The sequence below is a fragment of the Mesoplodon mirus genome (assembly GCF_964341445.2).
Source record: "Mesoplodon mirus genome assembly, chromosome: 8".
In the NCBI taxonomy this organism is placed as follows: Eukaryota; Metazoa; Chordata; class Mammalia; order Artiodactyla; family Ziphiidae; genus Mesoplodon; species Mesoplodon mirus.
The window spans coordinates 104,841,029-104,857,450 of record NC_138984.1 but is presented as its reverse complement, the minus strand read 5'-3'; the positions used below and the strand labels follow the sequence as shown (position 1 = coordinate 104,857,450).

General features: G+C 48.0%; 1 protein-coding gene across 4 annotated transcripts in view; it reads right to left on the bottom strand.

Annotated features, from left to right (window-relative positions):
• Positions 1-16,422, bottom strand: part of CLASP1 (cytoplasmic linker associated protein 1) — a 268,685-nt gene that overhangs the window by 192,401 nt on the left and 59,862 nt on the right. The gene's annotated exons all lie outside the window — the stretch shown is intronic.

Here is a 16,422-nt window from a genome sequence, read left to right as displayed (position 1 = left end):
AAGCTTCCACAAGGCTAGGTATCTTAAGAACATTTTATGGAAAAATCAATTCACTGAACTGCACCAGTCAGCAAAACTACTACCCACAGTAGCCGATGGCCATCCTGTCTGAACTCAAGGAGAAAGCATTCAGGTCACTGTGATGGAGATAGGCAAGGTGTGAACCACAGCCGGTAAGATGTGCAAGCCACACAGTTCAGGACAAGCCCAGCAGAACGCTCAATCATCAGAAACCCAGTATGGGGTGGGGTCGGGGTGGAGATCGAAGCAGCAGACACAGAATAAAATAAGTAGGCTTTGGAGTCAGACAAAACTGGGTTCGAAACATGGCACCACCAGCCATAGGCCCTCAAGAATGTTAACGTCTCAAAGTCCATGTATGCATGTGTAAAATGGGATACCTAATACCCCCTTCTGCAGGTGACTGGGAGAATTGCTGAAGCAATCAATTTCAACGACGTGCCACAGTGAACCACACACAGTAAACGTGGCCCTGTCCTCCCATTCGTTCCTAGGTAAAAATCAAGTTCGAGAGTATTTGCAAACGTTAAGGCAAGTGAAATAAACCAGACACAAAAGGACACATACTGTATGACTCCAGATATAGGACGTGCCAAGAAACGGCAGATTCTTAGAGACAGAAACTAGAACAGTGTATGCTGTACACCTAAAACTAATATTGTAAATCAACAACAATACTTCAACTAAAGAAAAACAGAAAGTAAGTAGTGGCTACCAGCGGCTGGTGGGAGGGGGAAATGAGAAGTTACCGTTTAATGGATGCAGTTTGGGATGATGAAAAAGTTCTGGAGATGGAGAGTGGTGATGGTTGAACAACACTGAATATACTTAAAGCTGCTAAGTTGTACACTTAAAAGCAGTTAAAATGGTAAGTTTTATGTTATGTATATTTTAACACAATTTTTTTTTAATTTTAAGAGTACGTGCAGGGCAAAACAAGGGACAAATCAACAATAGAAGGCCTGTAGGTATGTGAGCTGTAACATGGTTTACACCACATGCAGTGTTTAATTTCCCCCCTGCAACTGTTTCCTCACTACAGCGCCGGGTCCAAAATAGCATCGTCTCTATCGGTGCCATGGCTGTACCCACCACCGTCAAAGCAGAAGAAACCATTTTTCCTTTCAACCCTGTTAGAAGTGATATCTCCACCCACACACATTCTAGAGCTGAGAGGTAGAAGATTCCCAATTCATTCTAAAAGCTCGCAAAACTCTACAAAACTGGGCAAGGATCACATGCAAAGTTAAGGAAACTCGTCCAATCCCCCTAATAAGAGAGAAATCCAAAAACTTTATAGAGTCTGGAAGGAAACAAAGTTCAGAGCATCCTAAGAACTTAGAAATTTCATCCTGAGGTGTTGGGGAACCACTGAAAGATTTGAAAGTTTGGAAGAAAAAAGGGGATGGGATGGAAGGAGCGCAGGGATAAGGATAGGGAGTGTGAAATGGTATATTTGCAGTTTTGAAAGCTCAGTTTTGCAAAGATGGGGAGCATGAATTGGAGGCAGGGAGGACTCTGGGTGCAGCAAGGGCAGAGACTGCAGGTTTCTGGGCTGCCCAACAAAGCCGATGGCTGTGTCGTACCCCGAGATGAGGCGGGGGGACTGGGGGCAGGTCTGTGTGACGGCAGAAGGAGCTGAACTGTTTCTGACACGCTGAGCTCCGGGCCTGATGGGACATCAACACGGAAATATCCTGCAGGCACGTGTCTGCTATCTGAAGCCCAGGAGGGGAGTGTAGGGTGCAGGGGTGGGTCTGGGAACACGTACAGGAATGAGAGTCGTCAGTGAGAATGCGCAGGGAAGACTGAGGCTGGCGTCTGGTGAACACCCACGTCTGCAAGGGCTGGAGGAGGTGGTATCCACGGAGTAGATGAAAAAGAGCTGCTGGAAGAACAGCTAACTCAGGTGGCATCAAAAGCCGGTGAAGAAGACAGCGTCACCAGTAGGGCCTGATCAGGTAAGAAGTCACGTAAGATCAGGGTGGAGAGAACTCTGGCTTTGGCAATTCCTTAGTCCATCCGCAAGTTCATGGGAGGAGAGGTTGGACACGTGGAACGACGAGTGACGGGGATGTCGGGTCAAGACCGAATGTGGGAAAGTCCAAGTGCAGGCAGAGCTCAGTATGGGAGCCTGAAGACTCTGCTGGTCAAGTAAAGGGGGTGGTTGTTTCTTCTTCGAATGGTAGACACGTGAGCCTATTTTATAGACTGAAGGAGGAGATTCAGAAGTTAAGGGAATGTGTCTATCATTGACAGGCGTTTCAGGTCACACCACAAAGGACAGCAGAGGAGGAGCTAGAGGATGCTGGGAGAGGTGCTAAAATGTGGTGTCCAAAGCCTGATGATCCAAGGCCTGCCCGAGTGTGACGTGGCAGACAGAAACCCGGGGAATTAACTGCAGTCAGTGTCTTAGACCAGTTTTGACAGTTCTTTTTACTGGGCGGGTGTCAGGTGCAAGGGTATGCTGATGGCCACTTGCAACCAACCCCCAGAAATCTTAACACAACTGGAATACTCTCAGTGTCCATCACAAAATTTAAGAGACTTCCTTATCATAAACACCCCAAATATGTGTAAAATAAATGGATTAGGCTGCCCTGGATTGTTCTGGGGAATGGGAGAAGGGAAATTATGAACAATAATGGTGTAGGTAGGAAAGGGCACCGAGAAGAGGGAGAATCCCAGGAAGAAAAATGAGATAACAAGGCCCACCCAGCACCAGAATAAAAACACCTCGCGGAAACGAAGAAAAATAAAGAAAAGCTTTAACTCCCATTTCTGCTTTTGATTATGATTATGATCTATTAGCAACTAAAGAACTGAAGGAAACATCTTTCAACAAATCAAAAGTATCCAATTAGAAACCAACAGCAGGGACTTCCCTGGTGGCGCAGTGGTTAAGAATCCGCCTGCCAATGCAGGGGACATGGGTTCGAGCCCTGGTCCGGGAAGATCCCACATGCCGCGGAGCAACTAAGCCCGTGTGTCACAACTACTGAGCCTGCACTCTGGAGCTCACGAGTCACAACTACTGAGCCCGCACTCCTACAGCCCGTGCTCCACAACAAGAGAAGCCACTGCATGAGAAGCCTGCGCACGGCAACAAAGAGTAGCCCCCGCTCGCCGCAACTAGAGAAAGCCCCACGCAGCAACGAAGACCCAACGCAGCCAAAAATAAATAAATAAATGAATTTATTTTTTTTTAAATGGATAAACAACAAGGTCCTACAGCACAGGGAACTATGATAAATATCCTGTGATAGGGCCTCCCTGGTGGCGCAGTGGTTGAGAGTCCGCCTGCCGATGCAGGGGATACGGGTTCGTGCCCCGGTCTGGGAGGATCCCATATGCCGCGGAGCGGCTGGGCCCGTGAGCCATGGCCGCTGGGCCTGCGCGTCCGGAGCCTGTGCTCCGCAACGGGAGAGGCCACAACAGTGAGAGGCCCGCACACCGCAAAAAAAAAAAAAAAAAAAAAAAAAAAAAAAAATATCCTGTGATAAACCATAATGGGAAAGAATATGAAAAAGAATGTATATATATGTATAACTGAATCACTTTGCTGTACAGCAGAAATTAACACAACATTGTAAATCAACTTAAAAAAAAAAAAAAAAAGGAAAACTTTACAGGTGCCTATGTCTTTGATCTTTGAGATCCATCTCTCCCGAGCTAGGAGTGAGACTCGTGACTAAGGCTCTGGGAGGAAGAATCCCTGGCTACACACCCCATCCTAAGGCCCTCCTCCCCCACCCTAAATACTGCAGTGACTTAAAAGGGAATCCTGAGGGGCACCGGTCTCGTACCATCAGCGTCAAAGGAAAACTCAGAGACAAAACAATAAGACAAGCACTTGAAGATGACATAAGGGCAAGTCCAGGCTTCCTAAATAAAGGATAATGCTGGTATCTAAAGGGTTTTCTAAAGCTATAATTAGTATGTTCACTGTTCTCTCTTGTGGAAAATCACCCGTTTCTTCCCATGACTGGCACATCTACCCACGAGGGTCGGGGTAACTACCTGTCTGCTGGCACAGGTATGCTAAAAGCAGAGGGGAAGTGGTTTTCATGAGGGAAGGTTTCATTTCTGTTAGGGCCTCACGTGAGACAAGGCATTCTTGTGTCCTGGGGTTTCCCTCAGGGTGGAGCATCTGTCCTCTGAATCCTAAGGTGTTCCTATGGGTTGCAATATAAAATAGATATTTTTAAAATAAATTTATTTATTTATTTGGCTGCGTTGGGTCTTTGTTGCTGCACGCAGGCTTTCTCTAGTTGCAGCAAGTAGGGGCTACTCTTCATTGCAGGGCGCGCGCTTCTCGTTGCAGTGGCTTCTCTTGTTGCAGAGCACGGGCTCTACACACGCGGGCTTCAGTAGTTGTGGCTCATGGGCTTAGCTGCTCCGCAGCATGTGGAATCTTCCCGGACCAGGGCTCGAACCCGTGTCCCCCGCTTTGGCAGGCGGAGTCTTAACCACTGCGCCACCAGGGAAGCCCCATAAAATAGATTGCTTTTCTACGGACTCTAGTGCAAGAGCCTGACAAGCTGGTGGCCTCCTCTGTCTCCTTAGAGCAAAGTCCAGGACTGGACACAGCCCAGGGACCTGGCCTGACTGTAACCACCTGTCCTCCTGCGCTGATGAACATTTGCGGGAGACGTGCGCCCTTCCCAGGACTGGAGGAGCTGACTCAGAGAACGTACTGATACTTAGCACACGACCCTGAACCAGGCATCAGTACATTTGGTTCTCCCCCACTACACCCCTCCTCCTTCTCCTATATTCTGCCTTTCACTAATTTATCTGGTCACCCAGCAAAGAACAAAAACTCCAAAGCCAGAGTCGGGCTAGAACATGATAGAGTTGCTACAACACTGAGTCCTTTTTTTCCCTCCACGAAAACTCAACTGGGTGGAATACTGAACAGCTCCCCCAGACACTCTCAGATGGATTTGACTGGGAAACGTTTCCGTTTTGGAACTGTCCCAAATTCTTCAATTATTTACTAAGGGATCAAACACGAGTGCAGAAACACAACAGGCTAGCTTCGCTTAAGCTGGGCTTTGTCCTCTGGGGTTTCACTGCTGTTTGGGTTTTGTTTTTACGCGTTGGCTCTCAGTGACTCGGCCGGGTACGGGGAATCCTTCCTGCCTTTGTTTAACTTTGCGCTTTCAGAACCTGGAAGGGGAGTTACTAGTCCCTCCCCGGTGTCAGGTTCCTTCCTCTGCTGTAAGACGACGGTCTGATGATTTGCTGGAAATGCGTACGTCACCTTGGAAGAAAGAGGCAGGTAAGAGCCAGGTTATGTTATCAGAGGGCAAGTCACAGCGTAGAGAGAGAGCAGGCGGGAAGAACCAGCAGAAGCCGCCCCCGTGGGTCAAGCCCCGCCTCTTCCGCTCGGCAAGTTCATTCACGTTTTCAAACAGAAGGCACGGCGGCCTTGCCGAAAAGTAAAAAAATATACACGCCTGCACACTTAATGAATTCATTTATGAAAAATAAGCCAACTTGTTCTAGTGTAGAAACCTTAAAGGCAGGACAGAGAAATCAAAAAAAAAAAAAAACTTGCTACCCTAATTTCTTCTAACTTCCAGCCTATTAGAAAACAAAAGGCCCTGGGAACTGGCGATGAATTCTCAGCTCTGGGGAAGCCAGCTTCTTCTGTACCACCTCCTACTCATATCTAATTGTGATTCCAAATTTCCAAAGTAGGCAGGACCACACCTGGGGGAAGATAAACAAATCAAAAAGGGCGAGGGATGAAAATGAAAAGCTCACAATGGAATTATTTCAAATGAGGAATTCACTCTCTGCTCAAAGGCAATGATGAAAAACAAAAGAAAGAGAGAAGCCAGCATGTATCCATTCTTCCACAAAGGCTCCTTTAGGATTCCCATTCTGTTCTAAGACGTTGTCAGTTCCTCTCTCTAGCCCACCACCAGAGACCATCGCCTATCATGATCCTGAAGTGGTGTGGCTTCTACAATCAGGGAGTCTCCCTAACTCAAAATCACTGCGGAGCAATTATTGAAGGATGCAGGCAGAAGGGGCCTCGGACGCCATCCTGTGCTCAGCTTCCCCATCTCAGGGCAGCCTTACCGCCTGTCCTGACGCTCAGGTCTCGGGGGGCTCCACAGCCCAGCCCCTCCTATGGCACCGTGTCTCCTTCCCAGGAGTGGAGGCAAGTAGCAAACGGGGCCCAGCAGCGTGCCGAGCTGAAGGCCGGACCCCGAGCACGCATGCGTATCCACCTCTCCTCCCGGCAGCCCATCAAAATGACAGCGTCGAGGGCTTCCCGGGTGGCGCAGAGGTTGAGAGTCCGCCTGCCGATGCGGGGGACATGGGTTCGTGCCCCGGTCCGGGAAGATCCCCCATGCCGCGGAGCGGCTGGGCCCGTGAGCCATGGCCGCTGAGCCTGCGCGTCCGGAGCCTGTGCTCCGCAACGGGAGAGGCCACAACAGTGAGAGGCCCGCGTACCGCAAAAAAAAAAAAAAAAAAAAAAGACAGCATCGAAGCACAGAAGGCTCTTTGCAAAACACCCTAGAGAACTGGGGGACTACGGGGCACTCAAGTGGCTATCGGTAAATGAAAATTCTCCCCAAAGACAATTCCAGGAGAAGAAACGAGGGGAGGCCGCACCCCCCAGTCTGCTCCGAAGGGGCTCCAGTGGGGATGGGTACTCGTCGTCCTGGACGCTGAGCAAGTTCTGGGCCCTGTGTGGGCAGCTATGAGGCAGGGAGGGTTCGGGGCTGTGGGAGGGGAACAGAAAGCAGGTAGATGAGGGGGGCGCCAGGGGCGGGCAGGGGAGGGGGTCTACCGACCGGCCAGACTAGGCTCATTGTGAGATGAGCAGTAACGAGATAAATGTTTACATATTAGCCTCTCGCCACCAGACTGTGAGTAAGGCAAGCAAATAATTTCTCCTCCACGCTGGGGGCACTGTGGGTGTCAATGGGGTGCTGTTATCAGTGATACCAGGACAACAGGCATAAACGGGGATGGGCTCACATGCAAAGGACAGATGGCCTCCTGAGGCAGGCGGCCCTCAAGGCCGGGGCGATGCCCTGTTCTGCTCCCGAGGCCCCAAACCACGCGGCTCTCAGCGACTGCTAGCAACTGGTGTGACCGCCTTCTCCAGTCGTCTACAGGTGCCGATAGCGCTCTGTGTTTAGCTGCTACCAGAGCCACCTTGTGGCAGCCTCCAGGGGCACCGGCACAGCCGGAGGCGCAGGTGCACGCCTGCAGAAAGAGGCGCACTTTTTAAAATTAAAGTTAAAAAACCTCTAAATGATCTTTGAAATGAGCTTCTCCACGTCCACAGCCAACTGACGCCCTGCCCTCAAGCCGCCTGCCCCCCCCCCGAGCTCCCCTTGACCTTCCATGTCCCCCCTGTCCTGGCTGGGCCGGGCTGGCCGAGGGCCCCAGAGCCGTCTCCCTGCAGGGCCACCCCCCGCGGCCGGCCCCCCGCTGAGTGACGCCCCACACAGCTCATGGGTCGTGGCCGGGAGGCCTGGCCCGGTCTGGATATTTACAGCAGTGCTGAGAGTCCCGATACACAGAGAGAAGGGGGGAGATTCTAAAACTTGTTCTACGTCCTTGCTTTCCCTTTTGGGAAAGCCTGCCGCAAGTCACCCACAGGGAAGGCACTAAACAAGAGCCCTGGGGTCCGTTTCTTTCTTTTCTTTTTTTTTAAGTTGAAGTATAGTTGATTTACAATGTTCTGTTAGTTTCCGCTGTACAGCAAAGTGACTCAGTTATACATATATATTATTGTTCATGTTGTTTTCCATTATGGTTTATTACAGGATATTGAATATAGTTACAGTTTCCTGTGCTCTACAGTAGGACCTTGTTGTTCATCCATTCTCTACAGAATAGTTTGCGTCTGCTAACCCCGAACTCTCCCACCCTGGTCCCTTTCTTATCTGAGGAGAAAACTCCCAGAAAGCACAAGAGAAGATGGCCTGCAGGGGTGTTTCTGGGAAGGGAAGCTTGCGGGAAGAGTTATTAGCACCGGCTCCCCGACCTTGGCTTCTCTGAGATTGACAGCTGTGCGTCCTATTAATGGATCTCCAGCACCCTTCTCAGATTTCACTGGTTTAATCCAAGCTACCAAACAATTCTGATGAAACCGGCCCATCAACGACTCAGGTGCCTGGGAAGCAATTGTTTCAAGGTCCTCCCACAGTGAAGGCGGCGGAGGGACGGGGACAAGAAGAGAAATGGGGAGGAAATGAGGGTTGTCTTTGGCCCAACCTCAGAGGGCCACGCAGTTCTTGGGCCCTATTATCAGATCACATGCTAGCTAGGGATATAACCTGAATTCTCATTCTCATAAATCCCGGAAGTACTTTATGAGCAACAGTCACAGTGTGTTGTAACGTGTTCTTTACTGCACTACACTCTGGGTTACAGGTACTAGTCTATCAAATATAAACACTAAATGGAAATGACCCGGGCCTCTCTCTTTCTCTGAAAGGCTCTGATTTCAAGGGGAGCTATGGGAGAGAACTAAAAAGATGTCGTTCACAGGCATAATGCCTCAGATGTCTGCACACAGGACATCCTTAGCTCAGGGAGAGTCAAAGTTCCAAACCAGTAGGCACTGTAGAGAAAATGAAATCAATTTATTATCTTAAGGACCTGTTGTGTGCAAAGCACAAGCTCAAGTTTAAATCACTCTCAGATGCCACTATGAAGTTTGGTGATAATATCTACATTCCAAGGCCAAGGGCTCAAATTATTACCCAACTTCCCCCAGCAGGCCAGTAATCCATCCACTCCCAGACTCATGACTGCTCACCTCTCTGAGCTAGTCGTTCCCAGGTCAGCTCAGACACCACCATAATGTTTTAACGTTCCAAGGTGCAGCTCAGAACACCCCAGAAGCCTGCTCTAAACCCTTCACTGCTTCCTCACAGGCTGCTGGAAACCCAGCTTAAGCGCCTGGGTGTGGCTTTCTCGCCCTCGGGTCTAGCCCCAGCCTGTCCTTCTAGGAAGCACCGTTCCAGTGAAGAGTGTGGGTTCTGAGCCCAGCAGTCGGGTTTCCGAGGCCGGCTGTGCCACGTTCCTTCACCCACTGAAGGGGAATTACAACAGTGACTAACAAGGTGGCCATGTGATGGAGGGAAATGACTTGCCTACAAGAGCTCAGCACAAGCCTGGCACGGAGCACTGGCCAGTGAGCGTCAGCTTCGGCCATCACCACCCGCCTCCTTCACGCTAACTAACAAATACTCGAGTGCGGCCGTGGGCCAGGCCCTGTGTGAGTGCCCCGCTCTCCGGGTGAGCCCAGCGAGGCCTCTCGGAGCTCCACGTGACTGCGCGGGCAGCACCCATGGCCTCACAGACCAGCCCCGTCCAGGCAGAATCTCCCCAGCCTGCTCCAGCCACACCTGCCCAAATCCTGCCCATCTGCTGAGAACCAGCTCCCAGGCCACCACGGCAGGGGGCTTTCGCAGCCTCCTCCCACAGAAGGGAAGCTTGGGGCTGTCTGTGGGCACCTCTCCTAACTGGTCAGCTGTCCCGTCAAACACAAGGTCTGCAGATGCAACCACATCAACGCTGCTATAATCGCTTGTTCAGAAGCCAGAGTATAATTTTCTCTCCTCAACAACCGGCACATCTGCTGTTCTCAAAACAAATTTGTGAAATGGGCAAATAAATCTGTAACCCAATTATCCTCTCATCATGCTATGATTAAGCCAAGGAACCCAAAGAGAAATCTAGATTATAAAGAGGTATGAAGAAAGAAAAGAAATACCTACAGAGCCCACATAACACCAAGGGTTCAATGATCTATCTTGGCTAAGACACTACAATGTCTCTTTCTTTATGTCCCTACCTTAGTCTTCCTTAGATGGGATTGGTAGACTGGAAAAGTTTCGATGGACTAATGAACTTCTAAGAGTTGCACGCTTTTACATCAGTGAAACAAAAAAGAGAGGAAGATTAAGGCCTTCCTTTTCTTACTATGAAATGTTCACTGAAAGCCAAGAGGGAGAAAGGGCCAGTACAGAACAGAAGGGTCCGCACACTTGCCCAGAGAAACTTCATGATGTGGAACAGGCTCTCAGGTTCATGGACGAACGGGTACAGGAGAGTGGGCTCGTGAAGCCCAGCCGGAAGGGTTAAGCAGCTGTCTCAGCCCAGCGGGGTCAGGAAGCCCCGGGCTCCCTCCCTTGTGGACCCCTGGGGGGCAGTCGTGACCAAGGCACACAGACTTAAGAGCCTCGTGGCCCTCACACTGGGCCAGTCTAATCAGATTTTGTTAATGACCCTCAGAAAACTCAAAGTGCCTTTGATGTCAGGTAAGGAACAAGCTGCATTCTAGACAGGTGGAAGGACAAATGCAAGAAACATTTCTTTAACAAGCATAGCAGCTTTGGCAAAGACGCCCCAGCACTAAGCAAGTCACAGGCCCACAGCTGAAAGAACGGGTTAGTCTACCCGGAGAGAGGTTTCTCTAAGATAACTGAGGACTGTTCCCAAATGTCTGGACTTCCTATTCAGTTCATGGAAATCTCCTAAAATGTAGTGGACATGTCTACTACAGAGAATGTTCTTGGAACTGAGCCTTTCTTGATGTCTCAGGGTCACCATTACAGACACAGTCACTGTGCTGAGCTGCACTCCAGAGTTCCTTTCCAGGACCAGACAAGGCCCAGCATCGCATCACAGGAAGCCTTCTGTAACTGCCTTCACTTGCTGCTAACGCACTGGGGGACATAAACTCTCTCCGCAAGCTTTAGTTTGGGACGTGGCAGAGTTTGGAGGGACACAGGTGATAAGTAGCAGCCTTTTAGTGTACTGAGTTGGTATCATATATCCTCTAAGACAGGATTCTAAGAGGCTGGTTCCGGGGTTGGGGGTGGGGGGAGGATGGGCTGGGAGTGCGGGGTGAGCTGGTGCACACTGTTATATACAGGATGGGTTCACAACAAGGTCCCACTGTGGAGCACAGGGAACTCCATTCAATATCCTGGGATAAACCATCATGGAAAGAATATGAAAAAGAATGTATTTATGTGTATAACGGAATCACTTTGCTGGCCAGCAGAAACGAAAACAACACTGCAAATCAACAGTATAGTTGATAAATATAAAATAAAATGAATTTAAAAAATTAAAAAAGTTTGGTTCGTTCCAGGAAAGAAAGAAAAAGAAAGGTTGGTTCCAGGAACCATGGCCAATCTTGTTTTTAAACTGATATCACAGTATTGCACAGGGGTTAAGAATGCAGACTTTGGATCTAGACTGTTCTACTCACTGGCTATGTAACTCTGGGCAAATTACTTCCTCTGTATGCCTCAGTTTCCTCCACTGTAAAATGGAGATAAACGTGAATATCTCAAAGTTGCTGTTTTAGTTTCAGTTTGCACAGCAAAAGGAAAAAAAAAAACGGTATCCAAGTATCTAAATATCACTAACAAGGCAAGGGCTAGTCCCCAAGAAGCCTCTAGCGCATGAGTCCGTCCTTGCCTTCTCTGTCTCTCAAGACAGGAAATGGACAGTTGACACCATCTCGTTAACAGAGTAAAGCGTCCCCCCTTTTCACTGCTGGCAGCTACAACCATGGCAGCAGGCAGATGAAGGCGGTTTACTGTTTCTTAAAGCTGAGGGCAATCTCCTCCTCTTGGCTGGGAGAGGTTTTCCTTCTCTAAATGAAAAATACTCTGTGGCCACACTTATTCACGCTGAGCGTTTGAGCAACGTGGTAGAGGCCCATATGCCGGACTGCTCGTTTTCTAACAGCTGCAGACAGAATCTAATGATCCTAACGACCCACGGGCTCCCTGCCTGCAGGGCCTCCTCCAGCACAGAGCGGACGCAGTGCGGAGGACAGTCAGGAAGCCTGTCTTCCCCTGCAAAAGGGGGTGGGGTGTGAAGGCATCAATATTTCTTTCACAGCGTCAAAACTACACTTCACGTTTCTACATTTCCTTCCGTGTGATCTTCTGGAACACTCATGATTTTTCTAGTTGGACTTTTCTGGCAATGAATTACAATAGAAAATCAAGTTCTTAAATTACTAACAAAGGTTAGGATGGATGCCAAGGAATTCATCCAACCCAAACTCATCTTCCAGATTTATAGACTGGAAGGAAACAAGGGCTATTACTGGCTGGTTCCCAGGTGTCCCCTCCCACTGGCTGCTCCCACTTTACTTCACCCTTGTGAGAAACAAATGCCACCCATGGGATCTGGAGGCGCATTAGAATCCTCCTGCCTTGCAGGGACCATTTCTACAAATCTGTCCCACAGCTAGTCCTTCTCATAAAACTATACTGTATTAGGATACGACCACAAGAGAGGACGCTGTCTGAGTGATTTTTTTTAAATGACGAAGCAGATTAAACAAAAATACAGAGAAAAAGAAAAAGCCATCTGGAATACAGGCAAGCAGTTGAATATAATTAAATTTAATAAGCGATTACTATGTGCAGGGTCCTCCTGGGCAAGCGAGGGGTTCAGAGACACAAAGATAAATGAAATGTGGCCCTCGGCTGCAAAACATTGATAATATAGCTGAAACAAGCATGCAGATGGCCACAGTTCCAGGCAAAGCCTGGTCTGGCAAAAATAAATTGGGGTCTACGCACCGTGGGCACCAACCATTGAACAAAGTCACCTCAACTGGGAGAAATCAGCACCGGCTCTACAGACACCACAGCATTTAAGCTGAGCCTTCAACCATGTAAAGGAGTTTGACAAGGCCAGGAAGAGGCCATCCAGACAGAGGAAAGAGGAGGGGCGGGGAAGGATACCACTGCGGGTCAAGGTGGGGACACTGCAGTGTAGCTGAGGCGTACAGGCAACATGGTGGGAGAAAAATGTTAGAGGGCTTTGAAAACCACGGTCAGCTGTCCAGGCTTTCTTCTGCAAGCAGCAGAGAAGCCAAGAACTCCCAGCAGGGGTGGACGCAACAGCCTGAGTTTTAGCAAGCTTACTTGGCCTGGAGCAGGAGACCCGTCAGAGAGCTACTGCGACAGGCCGGGGAAGAAAAAAGCGGTGTCTGGGTCCTAGGTCAGAGGGAGGCTGGAATGAAAGGAAAGCCCAAAGTTTGGAAGATACTTCAGATGAAGGAACTGGTGCCATTTTCCTTGTGCTTTCCCACTCTTTTCAAATAGGTGCATATTCTTTTTCTTTTTCTTTATTATTTTTAATAAATTTATTTATTTATTCATTTTTGGCTGCATTGGGTCTCTGCTGCGGTGCGCGGGCTTCTCATTGTGGTGGCTTCTCCTGTTGCAGAGCACAGGCCCCAGGTGCGCAGGCTTCAGCAGTTGGGGCGCACAGGCCTAGCTGCTCCGCGGAACGAGGGATCCTCCCAGACCAGGAATCGAACCTGTGTCCCCTGCATTGGCAGGCAGACTCGCAACCACTGCGCCACCAGGGAAGTCTCTATTTTTATTTTTTATTGACGTATAGTTGATTTAAATGTTGTGTTAGTTTCACATATACAGCAAAGTGATTCAGTTATACATATATATGCATGTATTCTTTTTCAGATTCTTTTCAATTATGGGTTATTACAAAACATTGAGTATAGTTCCCTGTGCCACACTGCAGGTCCTTGTTGATTATCTATTTTATATACAGCAGTGTGTGTATTAATCCCAAACTCCTGATTCATCCCTCCCCACCCCGTTCCCCTTTGGTAACCATAAGTTTGCCTTCTATGTCCCTATTTTTGTTTTGCAAATAAGTTCATTTGTATCATTTTTCATATTCTTAAATATGGGGGAAATACAAAAAGAATTATTTCAGGAAAAAAAAGCTACTAAAACGTATGGACAGTTGGATTATGCATGTTTGGGGAGTGTGGTATTTGAGACATGAAGAGTTAAAAATTAACCCCTATGACAGTGTCGGCCATGCCTCAAACCCAACCAGGAACAAGGGAGGAAAGCAAGCCACCTTCTGAGGCTCATCCACCAATTTCTTCTGATCAATTAAAAAAGGAAAAGGGAAAACCAAAGATATTAAATCTAATTCAGGTTCCACTAACCCAGAGCTGGACTGAATTACCCTGCAGTGCTCGAGAAACCACGGTTTTCTAAGCAAAAGACCAATGTAAACAAAGTGGCAGTGGGATATGGTTATCAAACCGTTTCTAAGGATAAGTTAAGCCATTTGTAAAGTGTCCTTGACAGGTCAAGAATGCATATGCAATAAATTAGTTCTCAATTCTTTAAAACATCTGTGAGGTAATGTTACTGCACTATTTGCCCCCAAATTATCATGGTCTGTACTACTACTTTCACTAGAATTAAAAGGAAAGATACAGGGCTTCCCTGGTGGCGCAGTGGTTGAGAATCCGCCTGCCAATGCAGGGGACACAGGTTCGAGCCCCGGTCCGGGAAGATCCCACATACCACGGAGCAACGAAGCCCACAAGCCACAGCTACTGAGCCTGCGCTCTAGAACCCGTGCTCCGCAACAAGAGAAGCCACCGCAATGAGAAGCCCATGCACCGCATTGAAGAGTAGCCCCTGCTCGCCACAACTAGAGAAAGCCTGCGCGCAGCAACGAAGACCCAACACAGCCAAAAGTAAATAAATAAAATAAATAAGTTTATTAAAAAAAAAGGAAAGATACCGTATTTCTTAATATGTAAGTTAATTCCTTCATATTATGTGTGATATTATCCCTAATGACCCTACTTGATCACCGTAAATTTGAAATGTCAGATTAGGAAACTTTTCGGTTCCAAAGCAATGGACACACATAAATGAATACAAATAAAATTAGATAAACCTGCGTAGGACTGTTGGGGTGTTATTAATGCCAAGCCCAATTATGGTATTGTACCACTCTTTGGCAAAAGGTAACTATTTGTGAGAAATTAGGCACTGTACAAGGAATCCTGTTGTATTATTTCAGTTGCATGAATCTTTAATATCTCAGTTTTTTAAATGAGGGAATCCTTTGTAATTAAAACAAAACAAAACACACACACACACACACACACACACACACAATAGTGGACAGCTCTGTCCTGTGAAACCCTATGTACTTTGGCCGCATCATAGACTAACAACAAAAAGGGAAGCTTTGGAGCTAAATACTTACAGGTAAAAGCACAGAAATGTTTCAGATTCTAAACCTCGGTGACCACAAAGTAAAAGGGAGAAAGTAAGAGAAAACCAGTGAACGATTCCTTGGTCTCCAGCTTTACACACAGTCTCGTGGGGAGGGAAGGTCCACATCACTGCCAGGTAGCAGTCTCACAGACTGAAGGAGGCTCAGAGTCAGGCAACCGGTCGAGTCCACAACCACGTGTTGACAACTCGGTGTAAACATTCATTCCTCCCACTAGAGGAGGTGGGGGGATGTGCAAGGTCAAAGGCTCCCAAGCTGATATCATTCAAGCAATAGCATTTCAGGGGCATCGAGATAATAAACCAAGGGTCACGACCTACGGGGCAGCTTCATGTTATGAACTACAGGAGACAGACACATCAAAACCCCCCCCAACACCAGAAGGTGCAAACTCCTGCCTCCAGTGCAAGATGAGTGATGCTACTGAGAGCGGGACACAGGCCAAGGCCAGCCCCGAAGCCCTGACAGCCCGGTCTCTGCAACGCAAGGCATTACACAACCTGGCTTTCCCTTATATTCTTCTCATTCGACGCTCAAAAATTCTCATCGAATACCACAGGCAGAAAAGGTTAGGGGATGGTTCGTTTATGAGACAAATTTTACTGACCCATTATATTCCAAGGTGTTACAGGTAAAATTACTTAAAAAAAGAAAAGACACAGTCAAGGAAATTATGACATTAATCATTATGACACGAATCAAATCATCACAAGATAAATTAAGCTATGATAAATGCTACAAGGGAAAGCTTTGAAGTCATATAAAATGGTCTCTTCTAGTCTGAAGGTTGAGAAGTAAGTTCAAAGAGATGAGAGATCAAAATTTATGGACTATAACATATGTAATAAGAAATTCAGCTCTGAAAGGGAAAAAAAATAGAGCTGTAAAATACAGAGAATTAGCTCTAACACACAAATAAAACTTTGACTACCCGATGCAAGAGGGAAAAAGAGGTGACAGAAAAGAGCAGTGCAGCAGTCCTAGCCCCATACTACACCCACTATTCTTAGCCAACTGCACGGCCCAGGGTCTAATTGGAGCCTACGGTCCGCCTGATCCATAAAACCTATGGTCCAGGCCGGGTCAAATGCCCACCACGACTTGTACTTGCCCTCGCTAAAGGACACAGGAGAGAAAGCCACAGGAAGACGGGACTCCAAGTCGCCAGAATCAACTCTCGGGAGGTCACTAAGAGCTCCTGGAAGACTGCTGGGGAAACCACCGCGGTTGAGAAAATGGCACCTTCTTCAAGTCCCAAGAGCACTTCTCAGCTGAGTTTTGTTTTGTTTCATGTTGGGGAGG